The sequence below is a fragment of the Odontesthes bonariensis genome, chromosome 2 (genome assembly GCF_027942865.1).
Source record: "Odontesthes bonariensis isolate fOdoBon6 chromosome 2, fOdoBon6.hap1, whole genome shotgun sequence".
NCBI classification, from domain to species: domain Eukaryota; kingdom Metazoa; phylum Chordata; class Actinopteri; order Atheriniformes; family Atherinopsidae; genus Odontesthes; species Odontesthes bonariensis.
The window spans coordinates 37,567,926-37,586,749 of record NC_134507.1 but is presented as its reverse complement, the minus strand read 5'-3'; the positions used below and the strand labels follow the sequence as shown (position 1 = coordinate 37,586,749).

The 18,824-nt window shown below is 44.6% G+C and overlaps 6 non-coding genes and 1 pseudogene across 6 annotated transcripts; 3 read left to right on the top strand and 4 right to left on the bottom strand.

Annotated features, from left to right (window-relative positions):
* The first annotated feature begins 14,153 nt into the window (after window positions 1-14,153).
* On the top strand, window positions 14,154-14,329 carry LOC142370439 (U2 spliceosomal RNA; annotated as a pseudogene).
* Window positions 14,330-14,693: 364 nt separating this feature from the next.
* On the top strand, window positions 14,694-14,812 carry LOC142374068 (5S ribosomal RNA). The gene has a single exon (XR_012768634.1). It is a non-coding gene; the product is annotated as a 5S ribosomal RNA (ribosomal RNA).
* A 609-nt stretch (window positions 14,813-15,421) lies between these two features.
* On the top strand, window positions 15,422-15,534 carry LOC142374324 (U5 spliceosomal RNA). The gene has a single exon (XR_012768690.1). It is a non-coding gene; the product is annotated as a U5 spliceosomal RNA (small nuclear RNA).
* A 212-nt stretch (window positions 15,535-15,746) lies between these two features.
* Window positions 15,747-15,910, bottom strand: LOC142366264 (U1 spliceosomal RNA). Its single transcript, XR_012766767.1, has one exon. It is a non-coding gene; the product is annotated as a U1 spliceosomal RNA (small nuclear RNA).
* Window positions 15,911-16,459: 549 nt separating this feature from the next.
* On the bottom strand, window positions 16,460-16,623 carry LOC142366515 (U1 spliceosomal RNA). Its single transcript, XR_012766840.1, has one exon. It is a non-coding gene; the product is annotated as a U1 spliceosomal RNA (small nuclear RNA).
* Window positions 16,624-17,171: 548 nt separating this feature from the next.
* LOC142366460 (U1 spliceosomal RNA) lies at window positions 17,172-17,335 on the bottom strand. The gene has a single exon (XR_012766825.1). It is a non-coding gene; the product is annotated as a U1 spliceosomal RNA (small nuclear RNA).
* Window positions 17,336-17,883: 548 nt separating this feature from the next.
* Window positions 17,884-18,047, bottom strand: LOC142402306 (U1 spliceosomal RNA). Its single transcript, XR_012773341.1, has one exon. It is a non-coding gene; the product is annotated as a U1 spliceosomal RNA (small nuclear RNA).
* Between the last annotated feature and the right edge of the window lie 777 nt (window positions 18,048-18,824).

Sequence of the window (18,824 nt, the reverse complement as noted above, 5' to 3'; positions counted from 1 at the left end):
TTGGTCTGCCAAATAACCAAAGTGACTGCAATTTCCCCCGTTATGTCCATAAGTACCATAAAAGTCCATAGGACTGAGGTACATTTGTCTAGGTAGCATAATATATTATAATGATTTTAAATCATTTTTTGTTATTTTTTGCATAATTTGCCAATCAGTTAATATTACACCTTAACCATTATTTATTTATTTTTCCAGGATTCTATGAAATAAGTAAACACATAAGCTCTTAATGATAAGATTCATTCAATTTTCATTCTAAAGAATGTAATTAAAATGACAGCATATAAATCCAAGTCAAGTGTTTATTGAAGTTTTGGAAAGTATGACTTAGAAAAGCATGACCAGTTGTCAAACATGGTTAAGTGCAGCTTACTTATGTGAGATTTCTCTCTTTTTTAAATGTAATACTGCACCATTAACAATGAATGTGTCATTATACATTCTGCTATCATTGTCAACATTATATAAAAGATTTAAATCATTACAAGTCAATGACTGAGCACAAAAGGGTAAGTTATACTACCTGGAAAAATAGCAGGGTTGGTGGAGCCCTGGGTTTCATCTTTGCCTCGCAAGGCGAGCCCGAAAATCCCGCAAAATTCTTCCAAACTTCCTTCTCCGCATCAGTACGACGACTAAAGGGCACTTCTGTCAGAAACACTAACGTATTGTTGCACTCGACACTCGCCATCTTCTTCATAGAATGTTTTTTTTTTTTTCTTTATTGAAAACCACAATGTTACAACAACAAGTTGAAAGTTCATGGTCCCGCGCAACAGACATATGACGAAAGCACGTTGTGCGTCGTTTGTGCGAGCACATAAACCCTCATAGAAAATGCATTGGGAGCAGGATTTTTGAAAAAAACCGAGGTCCTATTCATGTCAATGGGAACTTCCTGGTGCAAATTCGACCCTGACAGAAATCGCACAAAATGGGCGTAGCAACACCAGGCGGGACCTTAATCTGATTGGACAATGACATATACAACCAGTTTGCCTACAGCAGATTAGTCCCACTTTAACAACTAGATTAAAAAAAAAAAAAAAAACTCTGTGTTTGGTAGTGCGTCGCACAATTCGCCCCTATGGAGGAGCCGCCACTGGGCCTGCTTCTGCTTCAGGTTCTGATACATCTGCCGCAGCACAGCTGGATCCACAGCTGGGGGTTCTCTGATGGCTCTCATTTCTGTCACAGCAGCAGACTGAGGACAATAGTCGGGCACATGTTCCTGCTCATCGTCTGGCTCTCTTTGCTGCAGCTCATCATCACAACTTCAGATTCAGGAGCCAGATTCCACCATTCATCCATCACATGCTCTCTGCTCTCCTCAAACTCTACAAGTGCATTCTCAATCTCCTCAGTGTGTTTCTCATATTAGTCTCTGTGTGTTTGTATAATGCTTTTCACGCTCTCAGGACGGTTTGAGCCTGGGAGCTGCACCCAGCCAGAGTTGTACAAAGACTCGTAGGTTGGAAGATGGGCACTTGGTATTTCATACTCGGATCGGTGAGGAAGGTACAGTCTCAGTAATCTGGCATAAAACTGCTCGGGCTGTTTCTCCTTGGAACATTGGTAATATCTGATGACAGAGGGCTTATCATTTTTCCGCCTTTGGACAAATCCCAGCTCATTCAGAAGTGGTGAAACACCATCACGCTTTGAGTGGTCTGCACTGACAAACCTGCAGCTAGCAGCAAAATCAGCCGAGCACATCTCCTCATACTCTGGGGTCTCGGGTCTGGCTTTGTATTTGTCACTCAAACTCGTCATCCAGACATTACGAGACTCTGACGGGGTGTCCTCCAAGAATGACATGGGGCGACTCATTTTCACTGGACTGTCATCAGTAGGAATGAACACAACACTGCGTGAGCACTTCTTCATCTTTATTCCACATGCACGAGTCACACACTCCTGAGCACTGATCTCTCTCTTTCTGGAGTGAGCCTGCATGACAGCTCTCATCTCATCACACTCATTAACTCTGTCCATGTTGGAATTCTCCATGACAGTTTGCAGGTACTCTGACAGACCACTTTCCTTCTTTGGGATGTATTTAGTCAGATACTGTACACACGAGTAAGCAGCTGCCCTGCAGTGAACATCATGTGCTGATTGGCTGCTTTATCTGTCAATCACTGACACTGCCCACAGGAACAGGACAGTATATTCAGCAATAAGGTAATACTTTCTGCTGACATGGCAGACTCGCTTTAACTGGAAACACTTGAGATATTTATATTACATTTACATTATATTACAACAACAGATATTTATATATAAATGTATGTTTATCCGTCAAGTGATGACTGTGCACATTTGTGAAAGTTAAGCAGTTATAGAAGTTTGTTGAAATTTTGTTAATAGTACAAACAAAATTGTGTCTTACAATGAAATCAAGTGACAGGTTTAGGATTATTACAACTTCCATCTTTCAAAGTGTTTTTCAGATGAAATCCTGTCAATTTTAGCCCTGTTATATGTGTAACCTGGACCTCTTGTAGCTGTTGTACTGTTATTTAAGAGTCGTAACCTTTCATTTTATCACAATAACATGGTGTGTTAGACTTAAATGTTATAAAATGTAATCTCAGGGTGGCGAACCGAGCTCAATGGGAATATAAGCTGACAGTTAAAACCCGACAACGCCACCCTGGGAATTTCACCCAGGGAACTAACTTAAAAATAAATTAAACAAAAATGTGATATGATGCTGCAGTTGCAATCCCAAAATCAAAGACACTCAGGTCCGTTTTACCCAAAGCAGTAGACGTGTTCCAATATGAAAAATATTTTATTAAAACAGATATGGTTTAAAAACAAGTTAAAAACAATGAGGAAATGGCTGTAATAATAATGCTAAGGCTTACCAGTGGGGGAGGCAGGTTAGGAGGAAGACATCAAGAGTTAGACATAAAATAAACAATGAATCAATTAAGCATCAGCGGCGTCCTCCGTTATCAAACAATGATACGAATTGATCAACCAGAGGCTGCGTAAAATCCAGGTCACAGAAATGAAACTTAAAGGCAAAGCAGCAGCGTTCCTGCAGTTTGGAGCCAGTCTAGAATCCTGGGCATAAATTAAACGTATTACTAAACGATTGCAGTAATTGGACGTTCTGGGATGCAGATGTTACATACCAATCAGGCAGGTGATCCAAGCAAGCGGCAGCGTGAGGCTTATCCACCTTTGGAAACGAGCGCATCTACCTAAGGCAAAACCACCTGCTTCATATACATCCAACCAAGACTGATGACATGTGAGAATCAAACTTACTGGGAGCGTTCCAGACACACGGGGGGGTCACAGAGGGAGACGATCTATCCGAGTGACAACAGTACATGGGCGGATGGCACTCAACACTCGAGTTCAATCGTAAAACATGAATCACCATCTAGCGTTTATAACCAGGATGGTGAGACCTGATTGGTCAATAATCTCAACAAGCCGGAAACTCATGGGCATTTCCTGCCACATCAGTAAGAGACATTATTAAAACTTTAATCAGAGTTCCCCAAAATGACTAATACGGTGCATGATTCTATCATAAGTTCAATGGATACAGTCAAATTTGCATGAGCTATATACTGACCGAGGGATCGGACCTGTCCTGCATAATGTTAATCTCCCCCTTTTGTGTAAATGGCAGAGCAGAGCCTTCCGTTATCAGGCCCCTCTCTGTGGAACCAGCTGCCAGTTTGGCTTCAGGAAGCAGACACCCTCTCTACTTTTAAGATCAGGCTTAAAACTTTCCTTTCTGATGAAGCTTATAGTTAGGGATGGCTCAGCTGAGCCTGAAACATCCCATAGTTCTGCTGCTGTAGGCCCAGCCTGCTGGGGGAGCTCCCATGATGCACCTCTCCTCTCCATGTACATGTGACATCATTGTTGTCATTAACTTGTTCCTCTCTCAGCAGGTGTCCCTGGCCTGGTGTTCCGCTGCTTGTTGTCCCCTCTTTTCTGTCCTCTCAGCCCCAGCTGCTCCAGGCAGATGGCCGCCCTTCCTGGTTCTGGTTCTGATGGAGGTTTCTTCCTGTTAAAACTCAGTTTTTTCTTCCCACACTTCTGTGCGTGCTCGGGATTGAACAGAAGTTACGGTGCATTTTGTAGGATTCCTTAGCTAAGCTACTTCTTTTAATTGTGTCTTTGTTAATAAAACTGAACTGAAATGACAAATAAATGAACATGTGCATCTGTACTGTTATATGTTACGTTAAAACAGAGTACTGAAATATATCTTTATTGAATAGATGAATAAATCTGAAGTCTGATTGTGTCCAGGGTTTCTTCCAGGTGTCCTCCCTCTGTCACCATCTCACATCTGAAATTCCTCTCAGTAGTATTTCAGAGCTGAGCCTTGGTTGGGAGAGTTTTTATCTTCACTTCATCTTCACAGACTATATTACCACAGCAATACAACTGAGCCAAATGCTGGATTTAAATGAATTTTTATTAGATTTTCAAAGAAACGTCATTAATAAAAATAGAACATAAAACAATATTAACTATGTGTAAACTATATACATATATATGAAATGTATTCTGCCAGAGGGCAGGGTCTTTCCACTGCCTCAATGTTAATGATTTTGTTCCCAATATATTTTAAATTTAGAAAGACTTTACCCTTTTCCAGGGCTCCCACAAGTCCTGGGAAATATAAAAGACTTCGGTGCTGGACATGAGGAGCTCCAGCACCCCCCCTGTGCTGCTCTCCATCACGCCCATCACCTCCACTCCAGCTGCCTCATCAGTCACAATCAGCACCTGCCAAAACAAACAGCACCTATGTCCCATAATACCTTGCAGCTAGATATTAAACCCCTTTCTTACTTGTTGTTTATTTCTTTAATCTCTTTCTCAATTGTGTCAGATCACTTGCCATTTTATGTCTGTATAATATTCACTAGATTGCCAACAGTATTCACTCACTCATCCAGATAATTAAATTCAGGGGTTCCCATCACTTCCATGGCCACAGGTGTAGAAATGCAAGCCCCTCGGCATGCAGACTGCTTCTACAAACATCTGTGAAAGAATGGCTCGCTCTCAGGAGCTCAGTGGGTTCCAGCGTGGTGCCATGATAGGATGCCACCTGTGCAACAAGTCCAGTGGAGACATTTCCTCGCTCCTAAATATCCCACAGTCAGCTGTCAGTGGTGTTAGAACAAAGTGGAAGCGACTGGGAACGCCAGCAGCTCAGCCACCAAGTGGTCGGCCACGTAAAATGACAGAGCGGGTTTGGAGGTCTGTAGCAATGGACTCTGCAGAAGGTTGGCGACCTTTCTGCAGAGTCCATTGCTGCAGACCTCCAAACTTCATGTGGCCTTTTACATGTTTAAACCAGAGAAAACAACTCCTTGTATGTGCCTACCGACTTGGCAAATAAAGCTCATTCTGATTCTGATTAGAATGTGTTTTTAGATTAGATGAATTAGAATGCTTTTTACTTCTACATTGCTGTAGGGTGTTGTGTGCAGGAAGTCCCCTCCTGCATCCATGTTGGACTTTAAGTGGGTAATCCTGCACTGGCTGCCGAGGTCCAGCTCCTGGACTGCAGCTTCCCGCCACAGCGTGAGGGAGGCAGAAGCTTTATCCTGTACAGAACACAGTATGAGATGTCAGAACTATAAAGGCACCAGAGATTACTCTGTAATGTGCAGCCTACAAGTGACCACAGTAAACATATAAACAACCAGCGCCGCAGAAAGAGACAGTTAGCACACTCCCATAGACTACTAAGGTACTCACAGAATATGAAAGTTATCTTATTTTATCTTCCCTTATCTAGAAACCACAGAGGCTGTCCCTCCTCTCCAATCCTCCCGTTCTCTGGTCTTACCTGCTGCAGCTTCACCTCACGCAGCGGGACCTCCTCTCTCCCACTGCGGACCTTTTTCACAGCTGAGAGCTAAATAAGAACAAGTTCAATCACTTAGTGATCTAATTAGAACTAAACATGTCATTGCAACAGCTTTTCTGTAATAAAACATTTCAAATACTGGTAGGCATTACTTTGTCTACCTAAAATGTTTGTATCTCTGAATTACAATTAAGCACGGTCATTTATCTGAGTGTATTAGTGTGTTCTTCTGATGAAGACAAATCAACATACCTGAACAACTTTGCCCTCCAGTGTGAGGAGGTCCTTTGTCCCCTTCTCATTCTTTATAGTTGTGTGTAGGGACGGGGGACAGAGGAGGGCTTTCCTGCAAAGGGGTCCATCCTGCAAACCTTGCAGCACCAACCCCGCTCCATGCTGTCAGAGGTGGAGAAGATCATTAGGCTTTCCCTGGCCCTGCCCATATCTGTCACAGCATCTGAGCGCTCTGTCTCAGCCTGAAAACCTGGCTGCGCAGCACCATGACGCAGGAGAGACTAACACATTTGGCCATTATGAACACTCACAGCGACCTTATGGATAAATTGGCTTAAACAATTTATCAAGAACACATCTTCAATTTGGAACTTCATACCGCATTTAATTTTCTCTAAATTAGGAGGCCTAAATTTCTTTTTACTTTGTAATTATAATGTTGAAAAAATCCCCTCAAAACTATCCTACTTTCATAAACAGATGCTTCTTTCTTGGTCATTGATCTGCAAACATAATTTTCCCCCACATAGATACAACATATGGAGCAATATTGGTATGAAGTTCCAAATTTAAAATGGGTTCTTGATAAATTGTTGCCAATTGCCAATTTATTTTGAAAATATTAATACCACCTCAAACCAACTGGGTTATGTGTCGCACACGGAGCAAGACACCTGAGCTCAGCCACTCTGCTGGGAAATAATATGGGCACGGAGCACAAAAAGAGCGAGATGAGGAGGTAACTGGGCTATATAGTCCATCCCACCAGCAGTAAATGGCTATTTACCCTTATTGCGTGTGCAATTAGGGCCGTCATGACTCATAGGGTGCGAAAGCATCTATGCTACTACACCAGCCTTCACCATTTCCCCAAGGAAAGACAGCGCCAGTGCATTATGAACCTCATTTATCCTCCTCTCTGCATCAAACACATTCATGCTGCCTTAACTGAAAACTGTCATTTCCACGTTGCAAATTTGAAAGTCAGGCCAAAATGCCATCGCTGTCAATTTGGGGAAAACGGAAAACTCATGCTACAACATTTCAAATGTGAGACTTTCAAAGTAATTAGGCTTTGGAACTGTTCAAAGGTTTTAAGATAATCACAGGACTATGGTGGGAAACCGCCCAAACTCGCCTTAACCATGGCCTGAACAGGCTAACGTTATGCCTGTTTGGTTCGTTAGCTAGCTAACTAATGCTAACGTTAGCTAGTGAACGCTAACAGTCAGAGCAGTAATTAAAACATATTAACAAACATACTTGCTTGATAACTTACCTTATTTATTCTTCTTCAAAAGAATTTAAAAAAGTGGACTCAGCAGGCTGCCCTCAGTGCCCCGGCCTGTGTGCTGGACTGCTGCGTTGCTGACATAGACCTAATATACTTTGCTGAGCCGGAGAGACTGAATGTTGCACCATGCACACTTCTTCTTCTTTGAATGCGCAGTGGGAGTGAGACTGTGTTGCTACTTATTGTTGAATGAGCCTCACTCTAAATAAAGTCATCTTCACTCTAAACACTAAGTTTTTTGCATTTTTCACCATGCAACTAACTTTTACTTCATAAAAATCAGTCATAAGTGCATATGGTAATTAACCTAGTAAAGTTAAGGAATGTATGTATGTCAGGGCAGCTATTGGACTTTACAGTGAAGATGTATTGTATTTAGATAATCCATGAGCCTAGTCAAGCGGTGAAGTTGTAAAGCAATGAGATTGCTGAGATTTTCTCATGAGAATGAGAAAAAAGTGATCAGAGCTTCATCCTCTGTGGCTGGTTGACTGTTAGAGCTTCCAGCTGCCTCTAACTCCCACACCTCAAAAAACAAATGTCCCTCACAGGGTAGACATCTCAGGTGATGGTCTGACTGGGGTGGTTTATATAATCTATGTGTAGAACTGTTTGTGTTCTACCACCCAGGTATAGACAATAGTGATCCCTCAGCTACTATTTATAACACTCTAATGCACACTCCTTCACAGTGACGGTGCTGCTGTCAACACAAATAATTATTAACTTCCGTCACAGAAATGGATGTTAATGACATGATTTTTATCCACAAGGACAATTCTTTCCAATTCTTCAAAAAAATACAGTTATATTTACTTCTGCGTCCTGCATGTCTTTTGTTGAAACATCTGACAATCACCCTGTGACACACACACACACACACACAGACACGAGGAAGTTAACCAGCTTAGGCTGCTGCTGATTGCTTGGCAGACACCTCTGTTTCTATTGGCTCTCAGTCTCCATGTTTCTGATCCTGGACCTGCTGAGATGTCCCAGGCCATTGTTGGCTTTGATCCTCATACATTTAACTTTGTCCGGAGCGGGCGGGAGTGCAAAGTTGTACCATCTGAAACGGCTGAAGAGTGCTCACTGCAGCGGGTGGGCGGAGGTGCAAAGTGACGCTTTGTAGGCAAAAAAAGAGCACCGCCACAAGTGCGCATTGTGCCAGGAAGGGGGCTCGGACGTGAAACAGTGGAGGGTTATCGCTTCTCGGCCTTTTGGCTAAGACTGCGATCGCCTCCTTTGGGTGGACTATTTTATGCCTTTTTGGCATCAAATTTTCTCGCTTTGGAGGTTTTTTTTTTGCGTTTGATCAAAGTATTCCAAGTCTATTGTAGTTGGAGTTCTTTGTATTTAAATTTTCTTGTATTACCCTTTTTTCCCAGGTATTTACTTTTTGAAAGAGTTTCAGCTGAAACAGGGTCAGTGGCTTCGTTCCGTTTTTTTTTTTTTAGAGGAAGGTAAGTATCCATTTTTAGTACCTTTTAATCCACTTTTTATTCTTTTATTGGGTTTTAGTGTGATATTCATTAGTGTTCTTTTAAGCATTTTATTTAAAAACTGTTTGTGGTCCCTCCATCATGTCGGCAAACTATGCTGGCATGAGGAGGCACCACAGCGCTAGATTTTTGTTTAAAGAAAATGAAGGAAAGCTCATAGAGATGTCCAGATTGGACTTCTCTCGGAAGCTAATCCAAAAAACATTGAACTTTAAGCCAGACGATTTGAATTGCATCCTGTCATTGCCTTTTAACAAAGGTTTCGATGTCAGTTTTCGCACTGCAGCTTTGCTGCAGGAGTTTTGGACAAGATTTGAAAATGTGCAAGCCCAGTTTTCTGCGTTTACTGTTGAGAAACTTACTGACAATACTCTGAAGACAGTAATTGTCAGAATGTTCAATGAAATGGTGAACGCAGAAGATATCTGTATATGGTTGGGAAGATTCTGCACTGTTAAAGGCCAGGCAATGAAGGTGAGGGATGTCGACGGCATCTGGAACTGCGCCTGGAGGGTCCCCATCCAACAATGGCAAGACCCCCAGGGCTTCCAGGGCCTGAGACATCTCCCATCAATGATTGTCTTGGGAGAAAACAGAGGCTACATCCACTACCAGGGACAGCCCAAACTCTGCCGCAAGTGTGGGGAGCACGGGCACCTGGTGGAGGCCTGCACGAAGGTGTTTTGTGGCAAATGTAGAGGAATCGGTCACACCTTCGAAGAGTGTACGAATGGCAGAAAGTGCAATCTCTGTGGAGAATCAAACCACCTCTTCAGAGATTGCCCAAAATCCTTTGCCAACAAATTGAAATCCAAAAAAACGCGGGAAGGAAATGGAGGGCAGACCGAGGCAGTTAACGAGCTACTTGAAACAGCTGGGCTGGAAAATTCAAACTTCCCGCCAAAATCCCTGAATGGTGGACAGCAGTCAGGTGAGGCCGAGGAGGGGGAGGGGCCTGCTACACCCCCACCAATGGAGAGTTCTGGAGAGGAGGAGGAGGTGGTGCAGGCAGAAGGCGGAGCTAGTTCAGAATGTGAAGAAGTCCAATCACAGGATGATAGCGAGGATGCCTCCCTCCCCGATGCCCAGCAAACAAAGAGGCTTGCATCAGAATTGTCCTCTGATTCTCCTATAGTCTCAGAGAAGAGGGGAAGAGCTGGGACTACCTCAGACAGTTCATCTGTGGAGGAGCCCAGAGTCTTCCCCTCCAATTCACCAAATGAGGTCTCTTTTTTTAAATGTAGTTCTGCAATCAACCCCTAGAGACTCAAAGTTTAACAAAACCTTGCAACAGAGGCCAACCCCCAGAGTCCGACCGGGGAATAGAGCTCAACACCCTCGCCTCTCACCTGTAGAAGTGAAGGAAGAGCTCCGTTCACAAGAAATTACATAACTGCTTTTAAGACATTTTAAATGTTTTAACCCTCATTTAGTCTTTTAAGATGTCATACCTGTTGTTTTTAACCATACTCATGACACTCACTCTCTCAACTATTAATGTGAGAAGTGTAAAGTCGAAAGTTAGAGCCCAGAGTGTTTTATCCTTTCTTAGTTCTTTTAAGTCAGATGTTCTTTTAATACAGGAATGCAGCCTACCGTTTTTAAAGCACTACAGACAGTGGGAGGAGATGTGGCCACAGACATCATTGTGGAGTGGATCCAACCAAAACAAAAATGATGGAGTGGCCATTTTGATCAAAAACCCTCAGGTTCTGGTGAAGGGCAGCACTGTGGTGAGAGACGGACGGGCACTTTTAGCACATTTGACTTTTATGGGACAAGATTTTAACCTCTTAAATATTTATGGCTTTAACGAAAAAAATGACCGGTATGACCTTTTAGAAGACCTGCAGTCCCACATGCTAGGTAGGGCACCACTAGTTTTAGGGGGTGATTTTAACTGTATTTTAAGCAGGAGTGACAGAAAAAGAGCAGGGGAATTTTTTAAAGTTGACAAAACATCGGTTTTATTACAGGGCATATGCAAGGATTTTAAACTTCAGGACTGTTTTAGGACCATGCATCCCAGAGAGGAGGGCTTCACCTGGTTCAGTGGTGATGGCACCAGAGCCTCTCGTATAGACTACCTTTTTACACGGGACTGCCCACCAACCGATGCTAGATTGACCCCCGTTTTCTTTTCGGATCACCTGATGTTTTCCTGCACCCTATCACTCTCTTCGGGTGTGACTTCCGGAAGTGGTCTGTGGAAACTAAACTGCTCCCTTTTAAAAGAAAATGAAATAGTTAGTCAGTACCGGGAGCAGTACCACGAGTGGCAGACCCTTCAAGACTTTTACGATACACGTGCACACTGGTGGGAAATGGTGAAGGAAAAGACCCAGACTTTCTTTAGACAGGCAGGTAGGAGAAAAAAGAATAGGGAAAACAGACGCATGATGGGACTGCAGAAGCGACTACAGCGCTATTTTAAATTAAACCAACAAGGGATGGATTTTAATGATGAAATTAAACAAGTGAAAACAGAGATGTCGATTTTAGCAGATATTAAAAGTAAGGGCGTCATTTTAAGAAGCAGGGAACGAGAAATAGAGGAAGGAGAGAAGTGCACAAGGTATTTTTTTTAAGAAAATTGTGAATAAAGGGGGGGCCATTTTAAAGCTAACAAAAGAGAACGGGTGCACAGTTGATTCAATGGAAGAAATTAAACAAGCTGTTGAACAATTTTATTGTGAATTGTACGAACAAAAACCTGTTGAAATGGACACCATGACAGAAGTTTTAAATTTCATAGAAAAAACAGTAAAAGACAGTGTGCTTTTAACCCAAGATTTTACAATTTCAGAGTTAAATAAATGTTTCACAAATTTTAAGAAAGGGAAGTCCCCAGGACAAGATGGACTTCCCTTGGAATTTTATTTGACCTTTTGGGATATTTTAGCACCTGACTTGTTTACTGTTTTTATGGAATTTGAGCAACTTTACCGACTTCCTGACAGTTTTAGAGCAGGGATAGTGACTCTTCTTCACAAAAAAAAAGACAAGACTGACTTGAAGAATTGGAGACCGATTACACTTTTAAACTTTGACTGTAAACTTTTTAGTAAACTTTTAGCCTCACGTATGTCCTTGTTTTTAGAAGACCTGATTCACCCGGATCAAGCCTGTGCCATCCCGGGGAGGAAGATAACCGACAGCCTCGTACTGATCCGAGACACCATCTGTTATGCGAGAGACAGAAACATTCGGCTAGCAGTCCTAAATTTAGACTTTGAGAAAGCCTTTGATCGGGTCTCGCACCAGTACCTTTTCCAGGTACTGCAAAAAATGGGGTTCCCAGAAAGGTTTATAGCTTGGGTGGGTCTGCTGTACCGGGGCATTACCAGCAAATTCCTTGTTAACGGGCATCTGACAAAAGCAGTAAACATCCACTGCGGTGTCCGTCAGGGTTGTCCGTTATCTGCCCTCCTCTACATCATCTGTGTGGAACCACTGGCACAGAGCTTGAGAAGGGACCACCGAATCAATGGGGTGAGAGTCCCGGGGAGCGGGGGACTATCGACAAAGTGTGTTTTATATATGGACGACGTGAACATTTTATGTACAGACCTAATATCCATCAATAGGACTCTGGACTTGACTGACTGGTATGGACGGGCCTCTGGGGCAAAACTAAACAGAAACAAGACCCAAGCCCAATTTTACGGGCCATGGACAGCGACTGAGACTGCAGGACTCCCCGTGACTATAACCCAGACAAAACAGAAAATACTGGGGATTAATTTTGACAAGGAAGGGGGAGGGACATCAAACTGGCCAGATGTGGTAGGGAAAGTAAAGCAAAGACTAGGATACTGGGGACTTAGAGGACTGACCATTGAAGGAAAGGTTTTAATCATCAAAGCCGTGATTTTACCTTTGCTTTTACTAATCAGTTCTGTTTTTATCCCACCTAGAAAAGTGCTTTTAGACCTGGACCGAGCCATTTTTTATTTTCTGTGGGGCTCCAAGTGGGAAAGACTGAGGAGAGATGTAATGAAGAAACAAAAAGAGAAAGGAGGAAAAGGAGTGCCTGATTTTTATTTGTTTTTAGGAAGCAGATACACTACACTGCACATCCTACAGGCCACAGACCCATCCGGAAACCCCAAAACTAAAGCAATGACACGATTCTGGATGGGTTCTTACCTCAGAAGACTGAAGATTTTACCCACCGACCTATAAGTGCATGTGTCTTTTAGCCTCCCACCATCCTATGCTTTTATCCAGACGTTCTTAAAGCATTTTAACTTGGAGGCAGAGGAGTTGCATGTTTTAACAAACCACCGCTCTTTGATTTCTGTTGTGCAGGAGCGGGAACCAGTGAGTCCAGTGCGTGGGCTCGCGTTTGGCGAGCCCTCAACAGTTTGGTGCAACGTCAACCATGCCGCTCTCCCAAACAGACTCCGGGACCTGTCGTGGATGGTGGCTCATGAGATCCTCCCAGTCAGGTCCGTTATGCACTCCCGGGGCATGTCAGCGATCTCAACCTGCCCGCGACCTGGTTATGGCGCGCCCGAGTCGGTGAGGCACCTGCTCTGGGAGTGCAGCGCTGCTGCAGACCGGTGGGCAACAGCCGGCTCCTTGCAATTCCCGTACTTGCCAGCAAGGGAGGTCCTCACAGCACAACTCGTGCTCTATGGGGTGAGCCAAACAAAAATAAAAAAGAATGACTTTGCCAAGCAGTGGCTCACCCTAGCCGCCATCAAAGACGCCATGTGGACCTCCAGGAACTTGCTGGTGAGGAAGCGCATGCAGATCCCCCCCGTGGCTGTGATCCGGATGGCCGCAGCGGCGGCTCAAGCGGCCGGAGCTGCAGGCGGCGGGCCTAGGACACATCCACAAAGAAGAATCGCCTCTGTGCCCATTCGGATGAAGGAGCCGGAGCTACACACAAAAACCACGACAGGATCCCGAGAGACCTACTGTTTGGGGGAGCGAAATGAGTTTCCCTGGGTAGGGACTCACTGCGCTCCTGCACAAAAAATGGACTTGGAAGAGAGCATTTTAACTAATGCACTCCTTTTTAAAGAAACTCAATACAAACTGCTACTCGCATGAGAACTACTTCACATGTAGCTTTTACCTTAGACGACATTGACTTTATCTGTAATATCCCATGGTAAACTTGTTTTATTGTTGTTGTTTTAAATGTGGTTATACAGATTACACTTATTTATTGATGTTTTTATTCATAGGTAAAACATATGTCTTAAATATGAAGTTTTTATGAAAATGTGATGTATTAGTGTCAATAAATTTTTTCGAAAGAAAAAATCTGTTCTTATCAGTTTAATATCTGATACGTCCTCTATATGAGGACTACATATTAAATGGATTTTTAGGCACAGGGGTTGAAAAAGGGGCTTGCTCCGTTCACTCCACGCATCGACCCGGTACTGCAGTGCCGCCGGGAACGGTGCACTCTTCCCAACTCTTGTGAAATAACAAAACCAGCGGTACATGGTGGTAGTTTCAGGGAGCCATTGTATTCTGACTTCTAAAATAGAACTATAATCTTTAGAAAAGATGCAGTTTATGAGCATGTCGTGGGACTGAGCTTCCCTGGTTTCCCTGTATGACCATGAACACCAAACTACACACAGAGAACAGAGGAGCTTGACAGACACACACTAAGTTATCTGAGAGTCCCATTTTCAGCTGCAGAGAAAAAACACATCAGGGAAGTCGACGTGCAGGCTGAACATCAGCCTCTCAAGCCAACTCTCTGGTAAAATAGGGGAAACGTATGGTTCCAGCACCTATGTAACACATATTTGTCACGAGGACTGTGGCTTACGGCCACACCGCCCTGAACACGCCCGATCTCGTCCGAACTCGGAAGCCAAGCAGGGTCGGGCCTGGTTAGTACTTGGATGGGAGACCGCTTGGGAATACCAGGTGCTGTAAGCATTTTTCTCTCTTCTCTTCTCTCTGCATGTCTTTTGTTGAAACATCTGATGATCACCCTGTGATCCATCTTGCTGATCCTGGATCTGCTAAGGTGTCCCAGGTCATGGTTGCCTTTGATCCTCATACATTTAACTTTGTCCTGACAAAGGAGCAGTTCCAAAACGTCAAACAGGGACTGCCTTTGCATTTGACGTAGTCAAACTGCATGCGCCTGGAGAAGCCAAAAGGCTTACAGCACCTGGTATTCCCAGGCGGTCTCCCCATCCAAGTACTAACCAGGCCCGACTCTGCTTAGCTTCTGAGATAAAACTCTGGCTTTTAGTCTGCGAAAAGAGAGTGAAAGTGAACTCCACTTTGAGATGGCTCTGGGATTGGGCCGACTGGGAGAATTGCTTGAAAAAAACCTCTACACCCAATGAGCGGTCAGAACAAAGCCTCAACACCCCTAGTCTTTTGCACAGAGTAAAAGACAAAGCAGCCATTGAATAGGGCCCGATTGTTCTTGCCTGGTCGGCCGAGGAGCCAGCGTCTCAACCAAGCAAAGCTCACCGTGGGGAAGGTGGCTATGCCAACTAGCCTGATGCACTGCTCCCGCAGTGTCAAATACTCGTACTCTGGTTTCTCTTCATAACGTACAAGTCTTTCGCCTTTTACTAAAGACTTCCGTGGAGAGCAGCATTAATGAGAAGCCCATTCTGTCTGTGCAGAGGAAATCTTCTTGCTGTGCCAAGTGATTTCTCGGAGTAGAGTCACCTTATTTGTTGAGACCGTGCCCATGTTCAAAGCTGGAGCGCTAAATTGTTGTTTGAATGGTGCTCAGTGGAGCGGGAGTGCAAAGTTGTACCATCTGAAACGGCTGAAGAGTGCTCACTGCAACGCCAGGACAAAAACCAAAGTTGAGTTGCCCAGGGATATTTACGTTATACAGTCAAATCAGGGGAGAGCGCGAACGCAGTCCCCCACTACCAGAAATTATGCAGTCCAGATTCCCACATTTGGGGAATTCGCAAGGGTCAGTACAGCCGGTGTGCAATGGCTGAGCCTCGTCCTGGGTGAACCACCTTCTTGATCATGGTATCTCCCCTGCCAGGTAAGTATGAGTTGGAACTGTCAGAGGCTGACACCTCTTTTCCAGGTGCCTCACTCGGCCGGACGGTGCAGCAAATTCAACTGTCTGCAGTGCCATGCCAGCAGCTAACCTGAATCTGAAAAGCTTGCAGATTAAAACAGTCCGGCTTTTCTTCATCTTTCTGATCAGTTCTTGTTTCAACAACCAAGGAACTTGGAGCACAAATTGATTTAGTTTTTCCACTCTCCCCATCTCTAGAGCCATACCCAACCCACACTGGGAAAATTCTTAGTTGAGGCAAACCCTCACGGCTTAATATCTCCAGTGCAGAAATGCTGCCGTATTCTCATCTCGTTGTTGCCATCACTAAGGCAACGCCCACCTGCCTGGGGTGACTGCACCGTATGACCTCACCTGACAACTGCGCAGCTGCATATCAGCTGTGCAGACCTGCCGCAGCATTCAGCAAACCTTGCAAAACATGGGTTTTAAAGATGGAAAGGTGTCGTTAAAGCAGCAACGCCAGGACAAAAACCAAGGTAGAGTTGCCCAGGGATATTTACGTTATACAGTCAAATCAGGGTAGAGCGCGAACGCAGTCCCCCACTACGAGAATTTATGCAGTCGAGATTCCCACATTTGGAGAATTCGCAAGGGTCAGTACAGCCGGTGTGCAATGGTTGAGCCTTGTCCTGGGTGAACCACCTTCTTGATCATGCCGTCTCCCCTGCCAGGTAAGTATGAGTTGGAACTGTCAGAGGCTGACACCTCTTTTCCAGGTGCCTCACTCGGCCGGACGGTGCAGCAAATTCAACTGTCTGCAGTGCCATGCCAGCAGCTAACCTGAATCTGAAAAGCTTGCAGATTAAAACAGTCCGGCTTTTCTTCATCTTTCTGATCAGTTCTTGTTTCAACAACCAAGGAACTTGGAGCACAAATTGATTTAGTTTTTCCACTCTCCCCATCTCTAGAGCCACACCCACCCACACTTGGAAAGTTCTTAGTTGAGGCAAACCCTCACGGCTTAATATCTCCAGTGTAGAAATGCTGCCGTATTCCCATCTCGTTGTTGCCATCACTAAGGCAACGCCCACCTGCCTGGGGTGACTGCACCGTATGACCTCACCTGACAACTGCGCAGCTGCATATCAGCTGTGCAGACCTGCCGCAGCATTCAGCAAACCTTGCAAAACAAGGGTTTTAAAGATGGAAAGGTGTCGTTAAAGCAGCAACGCCAGGACAAAAACCAAGGTAGAGTTGCCCAGGGATATTTACGTTATACAGTCAAATCAGGGGAGAGCGCGAACGCAGTCCCCCACTACCAGAAATTATGCAGTCGAGATTCCCACATTTGGGGAATTCGCAAGGGTCAGTACAGCCGGTGTGCAATGGCTGAGCCTCGTCCTGGGTGATCCACCTTCTTGATCATTGTATCTCTCCTGCCAGGTAAGTATGAGTTGGAACTGTCAGAGGCTGACACCTCTTTTCCAGGTGCCTCACTCGGCCGGACGGTGCAGCAAATTCAACTGTCTGCAGTGCCAGGCAAGCAGCTAACCTGAATCTGAAAAGCTTGCAGATTAAAACAGTCCGGCTTTTCTTCATCTTTCTTATCAGTTCTTGTTTCAACAACCAAGGAACTTGGAGCACAAATTGATTTAGTTTTTCCACTCTACCCATCTCTAGAGCCACACCCACCCACACTTGGAAAATTTTTAGTTGAGGCAAACCCTCACGGCTTAATATCTCCAGTGCAGAAATGCTGCCGTATTCTCATCTCGTTGTTGCCATCACTAAGGCAACGCCCACCTGCCTGGGGTGACTGCACTGTATGACCTCACCTGACAACTGCGCAGCTGCATATCAGCTGTGCAGACCTGCCGCAGCATTCAGCAAACCTTGCAAAACATGGGTTTTAAAGATGGAAAGGTGTCGTTAAAGCAGCAACGCCAGGACAAAAACTAAGGTAGAGTTGCCCAGGGATATTTACGTTATACAGTCAAATCAGGGGAGAGCGCGAACGCAGTCCCCCACTACCAGAAATTATGCAGTCGAGATTCCCACATTTGGGGAATTCGCAAGGGTCAGTACAGCCGGTGTGCAATGGCTGAGCCTCGTCCTGGGTGAACCACCTTCTTGATCATGGTATCTCCCCTGCCAGGTAAGTATGAGTTGGAACTGTCAGAGGCTGACACCTCTTTTCCAGGTGCCTCACTCGGCCGGACGGTGCAGCAAATTCAACTTTCTGCAGTGCCATGCCAGCAGCTAACCTGAATCTGAAAAGCTTGCAGATTAAAACAGTCCGGCTTTTCTTCATCTTTCTGATCAGTTCTTGTTTCAACAACCAAGGAACTTGGAGCACAAATTGATTTAGTTTTTCCACTCTCCCCATCTCTAGAGCCACACCCACCCACACTGGGAAAATTCTTAGTTGAGGCAAACCCTCACGGCTTAATATCTCCAGTGCAGAAATGCTGCCGTATTCTCATCTCGTTGTTGCCATCACTAAGGCAACGCCCACCTGCCTGGGGTGACTGCACTGTATGACTTCACCTGACAACTGCGCAGCTGCATATCAGCTGTGCAGACCTGCCGCAGCATTCAGCAAACCTTGCAAAACATGGGTTTTAAAGATGGAAAGGTGTCGTTAAAGCAGCAACGCCAGGACAAAAACCAAGGTAGAGTTGCCCAGGGATATTTACGTTATACAGTCAAATCAGGGGAGAGCGCAAACGCAGTCCCCCACTATCAGATATTATGCAGTCGAGATTCCCACATTTGGGGAGTTCGCGGAAGATTTCCGAACTGAAGTGCAAAAGTCTACGTTGCTTGTAGACAGTTACGGCCTGTCATTGGCCTAGAGTCTACGTTAAGTGTAGACTCTAGGCCAATCAGAGAGGAGTCTACATTCTAAATGTAGACTCTAGGCCAATCAGAGAGGCTCTT